Source organism: Amphiura filiformis, chromosome 15 (assembly GCF_039555335.1).
Source record: "Amphiura filiformis chromosome 15, Afil_fr2py, whole genome shotgun sequence".
Taxonomy (NCBI): domain Eukaryota; kingdom Metazoa; phylum Echinodermata; class Ophiuroidea; order Amphilepidida; family Amphiuridae; genus Amphiura; species Amphiura filiformis.
Window position 1 is genome coordinate 53,873,019 of NC_092642.1, and position 11,496 is coordinate 53,884,514.

The following is an 11,496-nucleotide window of genomic DNA, read 5'->3' on the forward strand; positions in this document are numbered from 1 at the left end:
AAGTGGCTGCAGGTGGGGTGCGTATGTGTTTGCCAGCGTTTTTTACGCAACTTCACATTCCAACCGTGGACGTTAATGCAACCGAAATTGTACCAGAAATGAGTTGTGCAATTGACTGTAAAGATCCTAAGAATGCATTTAAGAGTGCGTCCTCTATTGTTGATATTAAATTAGTCCACGGTTGATCAAAACACGTCCGCGTATGTATAGGTTTAGTCCACGTTTGCCGATAAATACGTGTATGATGGGTGTTTGGAGGTTTGGGGGGGGTTTGTAACCACCCCAACCGGGGATACACATATGAAAACCCACCGTTGAAGTGCTGACCTACAGGAACTGCGGACGTCCCTTGTTACCACAACGTTGCCTGTCTTTCCAAATTACACGTTCAGTAAAAAAAATTGTATGGTGTTTTTTAGACGTGTGTCCCAGATTACCGGTGTTTACAATATTGTGGTGTACGTGTGTATACCATACTGATTGGTGTTCTTATGTAACTAGACAAGCGTGCACAGTAACTTCATTGAACTAACTTACTTCACAGTTCTTCACATATAGTTTATATAAAATATATAACAGTTGTATCAGATGAAACATTGTATACGGGTCGTGTACATTCAAACACTGAATGCGAGTGTTTTTAGAAATTTCATCTTTCAGCTGCCTATCACCATGGTTACGTGTTACGAAATTGAGTATCTAGTTCTATTCTATTAAACTAACTTAAGAGTTTAGAGAGAAGATCATTTAGTTAGTAATATGACGCCAGAGTATCAGAGATTTTATTAAGAACCAAAAATATCTAAAAATATTATTGAATAAACAATACTACAAAAGCAAATGAAGACAAAAAGGCGAAGAAAAAAAAAGAAGATACCTTATCGCGACTTTCTCAGGAAATATTAAGCAATTATTTTGTGGTTTTAAAACTTATAAAAGGTATTATTTCACATTACTTAAAGGAGTGTTTCGTGATCCTAGCAATCTCTTTTTATGACATTTTTCAGTAGATATCCACGAATAAAGCCTATTCCCAAAATTTCGGTTGAATCCGATTTTGCGTTTGCGAGTTATGCATGATTTAGTGTATTACACTGCTCCATAGACAATGCATTGTAATTTCGTTCTGGTGCACCAGAACGAAATTCAAATTTCACGATATCTTTGCAAAACGAATTAATCTGCAAGAAATATTTTGTACATAAACATTATGTAGTCAGAGGTTTCCAGTGATATAAAAATCTCAACTTTTTTTGAGAAAAGTGGGGGATGAGGCTGTGGATCACGAAATGCCCCTTTAATGTAGCTAATGATGAAAACAAAATCATCAACCTGTATATCAACCTTTATATAGCGGCAAGGTAGATTGATCATCTGAATTTGCAGTTTGATATTAATTAATGCTATGCTCTTAAAGGCCGATATTGGAATGTCATATTTCCCTGGGTAAGATCTGACACCAGGCCAGCCCATGGCCAGAGGGTAACATGAGTAGGTTTGTTTCACCTTGAAGGCAAGGATAGTCTTGCAAATAATGGGCCAACTTTCCCCTAGGCCATCTAATATGCCATGAATTAGTTGGACTACAACTGGTATCTACTGGTCAGTTTATACTCCTATTCTCACATCTGTTATTTTAATATGGGCCTTTAAACATTGTCGATGAGCTCGTGTACAATGCTGATTAGATGTTGTATCGAGAAAAACACCCCTCTAAAAGTATTGAAATGGGCATCTGGTAGCCCAGATTTTTGTATGTTGTTCAGTTAAATTTGTCATGTCAGTAAACATATAACCAGACACCAAAATCATTGAAATCATTGAAAATGCACTTAGCCGAAAGTTGGTTGACATATGGCACGTCTCTGACCAGAGCTCCATAACCAAAGGTCACAAATAGGGTAAACTATATCCTCTTTGGATTCCTTATGACCAGTGGAGTAATTTGAAATACTGTTCCATGCCTTTCAGACATGCCACAGACACTTTCACACCTTTGTTCCAAAACATTAGCATTCTTCCTCTACTATTATGTAAGCTGTAAAAATACCCGTTGGGCTATCAAAGGTATGTGATGGCGCATCACACCCACTCGTCTATATGCTGTTTCAGTTTGGATTGAATTTCGCTTTTTAAGATTTCATTTCATAGTTGTACAGGCGTCAATTTCACTGAAGAGCATTTTTAAGGCAAACATATATCGAAGCGAGTATGTGTGTGGAAGTTGTTATATTTATCAAATATTATCAAATAGTTTCAACCAGAGTTTTGGAATTCAATCAAATACCGGAACTTACTCTTTGCAACTTTGCGACGTTGCGTCCGGAACCATCAGACTTCATCAGGCAACTGACCCGCTGGGCTGGTCACGTGATAGATGGCTAGGCGCAAAACTCCGCTGCCGCTGTTTACCTTCATTTAAAGAACACTGGACACCCAATTAAAATCAAGGAAGTCGATATTCTGGATCAGGAGGAACAATGGCATAGGAGAGGCATAAAAAAGACATTTGAGAGTACATTGAGCAACACTGAACAAGAAACTCCGCTTTAACTTATTTCATGCATGTGGGTGAGCCATCGGGACGATTCCTATCCGTCTATAACGTGACCAGCCTAGCGGGTCAGTTGCCTGATGAAGTCTCGTGGTTCCAGACCCAACGTCGCAAAGTAAGTAAGTTCCATTATTTGATTTAATTCCAAAACTCAATATATATAACATACACAGCCAATTTCATGCAAAGCGGAGCTTTAAAGTTATTGCAAACCAAAAGTGAAATAGAAAAAACACCAAACATACATGTTAAAACTTTACCAGCAAGAAACCTTTTAAAGGGTCCTTAAAAATACTAGAATCTCAGCAATCTGCTTGATATTATCTGGCAATGAGGTTCAATGACGTATTGTGGTGGTATTATAAAAAGTAACTCTACCTTGCACCTTTAGCGAGTGTGACAAAGAAAGATTTTACACGAGTACAATAGAGTTTCAAATAACTGGAAGAATAATCATGAAAAATCTTCATGATCGTATCATATTGTCACGAAGGAAATATCCACTTTGTTCTCGGATTTGAATGCTACAACTATAATTTACAGTGAATTGAGTTTTGCATATTTATTCCAGGGATATATCCCTGCTTATTTCATTTTCAGTGTTAATCAATACTCCCATTTAACATTTGAAGTTTGTATCACAATCGAAGTCATTTGTAGAGCACAATACGGAGCATTCTGTTATTATTGTATTACACATGTAAGATAATAGCCGTTGCGGGTGTAATTACCTTCATAATGGCGAACAAACCTTGATATTCATATTCCTAGAGGTATTGTAGCACAACTTGATCTAGACAATTCCCCATTTTCTGTTTTTGTTCTTGAAAAATCTTTGCAGACGTGAGGTGAATCTAGTTGGAAAATATTGTCATTTAATGCTACTAGTCTAGTATCTTTCCGCTGTCTTTATTTAAAGGTTGGAGGGTACATATTCATCCTTACATGACTTAATATTACATAGAGACCTTTGACTTTGGCTTTTGAGTTGCGTCTGAGCTAGTAGTGTTTGTGCTCAAATATTGAGAAAAAATTACACCAATAAAAATGGGCGTAAATGTCTTCTCGTCGAATTGTTTTGGCTCCCGGTTGATTCTGAATCTACACACTTTAGTACGCAGTTTTACGCTTATACTGTGGTTCAAATAAACATAATGACGTTCAATCAATGCAATGTTAAAGTTACTGGTGTATTTGCAACATTATTCAATTTAAACTATTTGTGATAATAAAGATTAGGTAACACAATCGATCACCGAACTGTAACACGGTTATCACGATGGCCGCTGGCCCATAGATACACATTAAATGTTATTAGTTTTTCTTCATGGGCTGATTGAAGTCGAGTTAACCAGGTGTAAGTATCAACATGTTCATCTGATCAAAAAGGAGTAGTTTGCAATTCAAGTGGTTTATTTAATACTTAGTATCGTGAAATGTAATGACGATAATGCCGGTAATGTTGACGTACTTTGCTCTTGCCAGTTATGCAACAAATACTGGATGAGCAGTTTTAAGACCAGATCATGAACAATGTGAATTGAGGCATTACAGAATACCTCCTTGTATTGCATCTCATTAGAGAGCTTGAGATTTCCAAACGTAGGTATCATACGCCCGAGCATCTATTCAACATCACTCTCACGTGACGGGATATTGAATAGATACACAGGCGTATGATATGTACGTTAAGAATTCGCAAGCTCTCTAATATCTCTACAATACAGCAATAAATATAGAACCATATCAAAAGATCCCAAACAAACAAACAATAAAGCTCAATATACACCAAATAAACCATCAAAGGATTAGTCAAGGCCGAAGCTATAAACAAAAGCCGTATCTTAAATAACTTGCATATAAATTAACCATCGCAGCCGGGATGAGAACCAACATGTGTGTGGCATGTGGCAGTGGCGTAGATTTCTTTTTTGATATTGGGGATGGGGGCTAGGCGATACAAGTCTCATAATCAGTCAACCGATAGTCATTGCAGGGCAACTATAACATTAAAAGTAAAATTAGTTTAGACCCATATTTTATTTATTTTAAAACTAAAGTTACTTTAAATGTTGTACAAATAAAAAGATTGTAACTATGAGGAATACAAAGCACCACCTAATGTAACTAACAATTCATATTGACGTCATCAAATATTCAAATTTCGACTATACAAAGTTAATAACGGTATCCCTTTTAGTTTTCCTTACCCCTAAAGTCTACCAATATGCAATATACTATAAAAATAATGATAATTTTTCCCATAAACTATTAAATCAATATGCCACGACTTATAGAAGCGCCCAACCGTTAGTTTATTCGCCGCTGGCTAATGTGTTTGTGATGTCTGATTTTATTTTGAAAGTATACATTTTTAGTGTTTGCGTTTATTCCCAAGACGAATGCTCTTGCATTACTAATAGCATCTAAACAATAAGTTGCCGTGTATAGCGCAATTTTCATCCGCACAAAAAGTCTATTTGCATCCTCTGTTTTATAATCAAAAGCTACATTTATGGACAAAAGTTTGGAATATTTTTATTTTTTTGCATAGCCCTGTTTTTAAGTGCAGATTTCTTACCATCAATGACCCTTCAGCCATGCAAAATGGATCACGGGTGTCTGGCAAGGTCTTAGGTACCATTCCATATCACACAATACGTAATGTAGGATATTCTTATGACTGACCAAATCACTGAACCAAATCAGGCATCCTTTTCGCAGTCATTTTAGCGATATGATTCATAAAGAAGAAGAAACCAGCTTTACTTTGCTGCATCTGTCTGTTGTATTATGATATTTCTGATCACGGGGTGCGAGTTGAGCACAGATTTATACGTCCGCGTCATTGACTTACGTAATGGCGGCTACAAACAGAAGGATATTGGTGCCGCTTTAGGAAAGACATACGGTGCAGTTTCTAAAATTTTAAAGAGACGTCGAGAGACGGGAACTACTACACCTAGACCGAGGTCAGGTCGGCCCCGAAATCTCTACTGAGACTTTGCCGCAATGGCCGCACGAAGCCTGCATCTCGGCTACGAACAGAATGGCTGGAGTCCATAAACGCCCCTATTACCAGGACACCTGTGAAAATAGACTGGTTTGTTCAGGTTTTCACGCAAGACGACCAAAAAGAAAGCAGATGCTTCTGCAAAGACATCGGCATTCGCGCTTGCTTTGGTCACAGAGACATAGGCGTGATGTGATCTTCAGTGACGAGGCCCGGTTCCTCCTCTAAAGACAATATAGTTGCTTCAATGTCCGAAGACAGGTTGATCAAGCCCTGCTTGAGGATTGTATCCTGCCTAGAGTCCAGGGAGATGGTGGTGGAATCACACTATAGGGAGCATTTCACAGTAGGTAGAAATCACACCTATACATGCTAGAAGGATGATGGTGATCCAAGATGACAATACAACGGCGCACAGAGCCATACGCGTTAGGGAATTCCTTGAAAATGAGAATGTAGAACACCTGGACTGGTCGGCTCAGAGCCCGGATATGAACCCTATAGAAACTTATGGGCAGAAGTATCCCGCAGGTTAGGTAACATGGACAACCAACTAATCACCCTGCAGGAACTTAGACACACCCTCATTGCTTGCTGGCGAGATATTCCACAAGGAACCTTGGCAAACCTGGTCGAGGGAATGTCACGTCGCGTACATGACCTTGAGCTGGCAATGGGTGGACACACCAAATATTGAGTAGTCTTTTCTCACGCAAGAGACTTATCTGAACATGTCACAAAGAGAGTTTAAGTTTTTGTTTAAACGATAAAGTTTGCCAGTGTCTTTAATCTCATTTTGTGAAAGTGTTGCGGTTGTGTGATCCTCTCATTGTAATGCACTTCCTCGGGTAATTCTTTGTTTAATTAACAAACTGCGTGATATAAACATCAAAGGACATTTTTATCTTTCAATTAAATTCAACTGAGCACTACTCCAGAACAATAAACATGTTCCCAACATGATTAAAAACTGCATTTAATACAAAAATAAAAATATTCCAAACTTTTGTCCATGACTGTAAAATAATCAGCGACTCTTCAACTTCAAACAGTATTATGTTGTTATACTAAAGTAATGATGATGAGAAACAAATATCATATAAAACACGTGAACAAACAAAAATCAAAACAAACAACAAAAACAACAAAAACGAAATGTAAAATAAACAATATATTTTAAAGATAATAACAATTATTTTGCTCGATCCCTGATCTCATCCTTTTTTCAATAAACCTAAACGTCTAAAGGCTGTGCAACCAGCTACAACAGCAGCATTCTGATTCTATACAATCCTTAATTTGGAGCACGCTAAACTAGATTTACTCACAAGTCCCTATAGCAACAGAGGCCTATAAAGACACACCATCGCTCATCACATTCTATCTATCTATGTCTCATAGCTAGGAGGCTGTTGGGGCGACGTAGTGATGGCTTTAGAGATGCATAATTTCCAAAGTTATCTGTCCTCAGCTGTTCGTACTATGAGTTGGTCAAAGTTCAATCAAGTCCAGTTTTTGATGTTATCAATCCACGTCTTCTTTGGTCTTCCTCTCTTCCTTACCCTATCTGTACCTCCCTGCAGAATGGTGTTTGCTAGACTGTTCTTCCACCTGATCGCACGGCCAAACCACTGGAGTTGTCTTCTTTTCACAATGGCGAACAGGTGTCCATGCTCTCCAATGAAACTTTCCATCATTTTGCGTAGAGTAGTGGACCCGGAGGAGCCTTCTCATGCAGTTCATCTCAAACGCGTTATTCATTTGTTGCCATTGAGATGTTCTTGTCTCTGCAAATGGGTTTGAGATTGGCAAGTGATGATGTCGCTAAAACAATTCTGATTTTGATTTCTTGCACTGATTTGACATCATCTGTGATGGTTGCACCAAGGTATTTGAACCAAAGTATGTGAATATTACGTTGAATATGTTATTATCTCTTATTTATGTCAACGAAGAGAAAACTTAATGATATATACTTTTTCTAGATGATGGTATGAAATACAGACTTGATATTTAATATAGAATATTTCTTCACGAAGTGCCAAGACTAATCTGAAAGGGGTCTGCATAAACCGCACGGGTTAAATATTTATTGGGGTGTGTCGGGAGATGGTGTCAAATAATTTTTTATAGAAAATGTGCTTTCCACGAGTTTACATTATGGTGCTCATAATGAAGTGCTTATATATTATTTGACACTACCTCCCGACACACCCCAATAAATATTTAACCCGTGCGGTTTATGCGGACCTCTTTCAGATTAGTCTTAGCACTACGTGAAGAAAATATTCCATATCAAATGTCAATTCTGTACTTAAAATGCGTGAATAAGGAAAGCAAGTATCAAAAAGTGTGCAAGCGGCACAAAAGTGTAACCCCATTCAACTCTTCGCTTATAGGTCCCCATGGACTTGCTCCCGCATGAAGTTGCTACAATGATACTCTCGCTAACGCACAGCACTCTAATAAATCGTTCTTGTATCCCCATTGTGAGGAAAATTAACAAAAACAACAACTTACTAAAAGTATAGCAACTGATTTTCAATTTGTTTTTCCATTTCCAGCCCACATCACTTAGTACCATATTCCATAATGTGTTTATTTTACTTAAGAAGTAAAAATAGCATTTCTAGAAATATATAGCTGTTAGGACGAAAGCCATAGGGTATAATTACTGTATCATTTAGTTCTGACACCAAATTACACAGTTTGTTGTGATGTCCCAAGTTCATAGCTATTTAAGCTTACGCTCCTTTTTACAGATGGCCTCGAATTCCATTATTTGTAACTGCCAGGAGAAGGTGATATGTTTCTGAAAAGCGTTTTAGCTTGGAATTTTGATACGTAATATAATTTGGATCTTACTGTCTTTGATTTTAATTTATGAGCTATTTCAACGTCTTTAGGTTAGCAACCTAAAACTGAGAATTTAAACTGAGAATGCCTTTCCCTGACGAAAAAACAAAACAAAGATTACCAAACCAACAAACATCAATAAAAAAAATAACAAACATGACATATTACTGTGCTCAAGAATGTCCCAATTGCACTTAGAGATAAGAAATAATCCAGGAAATATTCCAGTGTTGGTGTATTTTCCATAAGAGTAAAATCACTGCAAACAGAAAATGCCCTACAATAGGGTATCGCTGAAAGAACTTTAGTTGATGTTGTTGAGAAGTAAAAGAGCAATCACATACTGAATTTTGACATTTAACATTAATGTCAGAATCAGAGAGCCTTAACTCACTATGACCAGCTCTCACCAAATGAGCATAAAGTTGGCTCCTTGCTTTGGTCTTCAAAAATCAACATTTCCCCCACAATGTGGTTTGTTTTCTATTGATTTTTGTCATGATTTAATAGTGGACTGCATCTTTCATAGTACCCTGATGACTTCATGCTCATTTTGCGGGAGCAGATAATTTTGAGTCGCGGCTTTCTGGCTCTCAATATAGCTATGAAGAATACACAGCATCACCTGAAGTAACTAACCTTTCATATTGACGTCATCAAATATTCAAATTGCGCCTATTCAAAGTCAATAACGGTTTCCCTTACCCCTAAAGTCTAAAAATATTCAATATACTACAAAAATAATGATACTTTTCGCCATAAACTAATTAATATGCCACGTCTTACAGAAGAGCGTAACTCTTAGCTTATTTACCGTATTTGTGATGTTTGATTTTATTATGAAAGTATACATTTAAAGTGCTTGCGGTTATTCCCAAGACGAATGCTCTTGCATTGCTAATAGCATTTAAACAATAAGTTGCCGTGTATAGCGCAATTTGTATTTCGTTATTATTGTTCTATAATCAAAGGCTAAAATTTGATGCTATATAAGCATTCTAGATGATGAAATGAAACACTTAAATGTGTGAATAAAAAAAATCACCAAGTATTAAAAAGTGTGCAAGTGGCACAAAAGTGTAACCCCATTCAACTCTTCGCTTACACGTCCCCATAGACTTGTACAGATTGTTGTGATGTCCCAAGTTCATAGCCATTTACAGATGGCCTCGAATTCCATTATTTGTAACTGCCGGAAAAAAATGATATGTTTCTGAAAAGCGTTGTATCTTGGAATTTAGATGCCTAATGTAGATATTACTGTCTTTGATTTTAATTTACGAGCTTTAATTTCAGATATCACATCACCAAATAATGTCTCTTGGGGGCTCTCGTTCGAATCTGCGGTGTTGTTACATTTCAGTAACAGTTACACACCTATAAATCAATATTAAAACCAAGAAAAAAATGTGCAGATTTTGCCATGTATTAAATGTAGGCTTGAATCTAAGCATCTGCCAAGATTGAGAAAGATTCTGGGCTTTTATTCAGATTTTCATTAATTCTCAAACCGGCTACCTCATTCCGTATTCGTATTGAAACTGCCATGGGCTTTGATACAAAGCATTATATTTTTAGCCTTATAAAACTTTTTCTGTTATGTATATTGTGAAGGGTTACTTATTCATACATTTCTCTTGACAAATTTTCATTTGTTTGCCCTATTCCTTTTAAAGAACTTTTTATTACAAAATGTGCTACTCCGCAAACTGTGGATGTGTTGTACTGCGCAGGCGAGGATGTGATTAGTTGATTGGCTATTGGTTTTGCATATTAACTGTACGTTGGTGTGGGTGTCGGAATATAACTGTCCAAAGATACTTGATAGATGAGGAAATGCAAATGGTATTATACGAAAAATGTGAAGGTTATAGATAAACCTTCAGAGATATACAAACATGCATTTAAGTAATGTTTTTATGTGTCTTAGATATTATCTTCTATCCTTAACATACTTTATTTGTTGTTGGGGGATTTGATCTATGTGAAAACACAGTGAGTGGTAACATAATCTTTTATTTGTCCCTCTTACTATAGACGTTGAAGTACTTCATTTTATGAGGATGCGTCAGAAGCATGCTAAGATAATAGTGGGCATAAGGATGACATGACGAAGTCTCAGTTCGTGATTGATTATCGTCTGTACAGTAGAGAGCAGTACATAGTAGGTAGCAGTTTAAAAATCATGACCTTATGGTTAGCAACTATTTAAAATTGTTGCGATTTGGTACATGTAGTTCACAGCATCTTGCGAATGGTAGTGAGCTTTGACAAATATTACATTGCGATTGTGTAGAAGAATTCAAATATTTATGTTGTAAAGAGGGCTGAAACAACAACACTTTTGTAAAACGCAGATAACTCATTAACAACAATAAATCAAGCACGGGGATGGGGTGAAATACAGATCCTTAAGTGATGAAGCATGTACAAACGGTCAAATCCCTTGTCATATCATGGGGGAGGGGAAGCTAGTGGCTACCGCGTTTGACAAAGCACTACTTAATAAACAATACGATGCATTATTAGACCTGTATAGCCGTTATATATTGTGTCACAAAATTACTGATGTCGTTATCGCATTTTTCAATGCTATATGTACTACTCTAAACTAAAGAACCACTAAATGAACACTTGACTTGTTTATACCGATCCAACTGCATAATTCAAAATGTGGCCGAAATCTTTTTGGATGATTTTGATTTTTCAAATGTTGTATAAATATGTTTTGATGATTTTGGGTTCTAGCCAGATTAATTTCAATATTCGTTTTGAAGCTGTAAAAATACCCGTTGGGCTATTGAACATGTTGAAGCTATGTGACAGAGCAACACACTCACTCGTCTATTTGTGTTTCAGTCTAGATTGAGTTTCGCTTTTAAAATTTCATTTCATTTCATAATTGCATAAGCTTCTGTTTCTAAAATTGTAGCACCTATCTGCCTATGTACATATGTGCAACTCTGCAGAGATTTTTTATTCGCTTTCGCATTCTGATTAACATTTTTAATAGTTAACTTGGCATTAGTGAACCAGGTACAGATGTGTATACTTCCATCGAGTTCTAGCTATG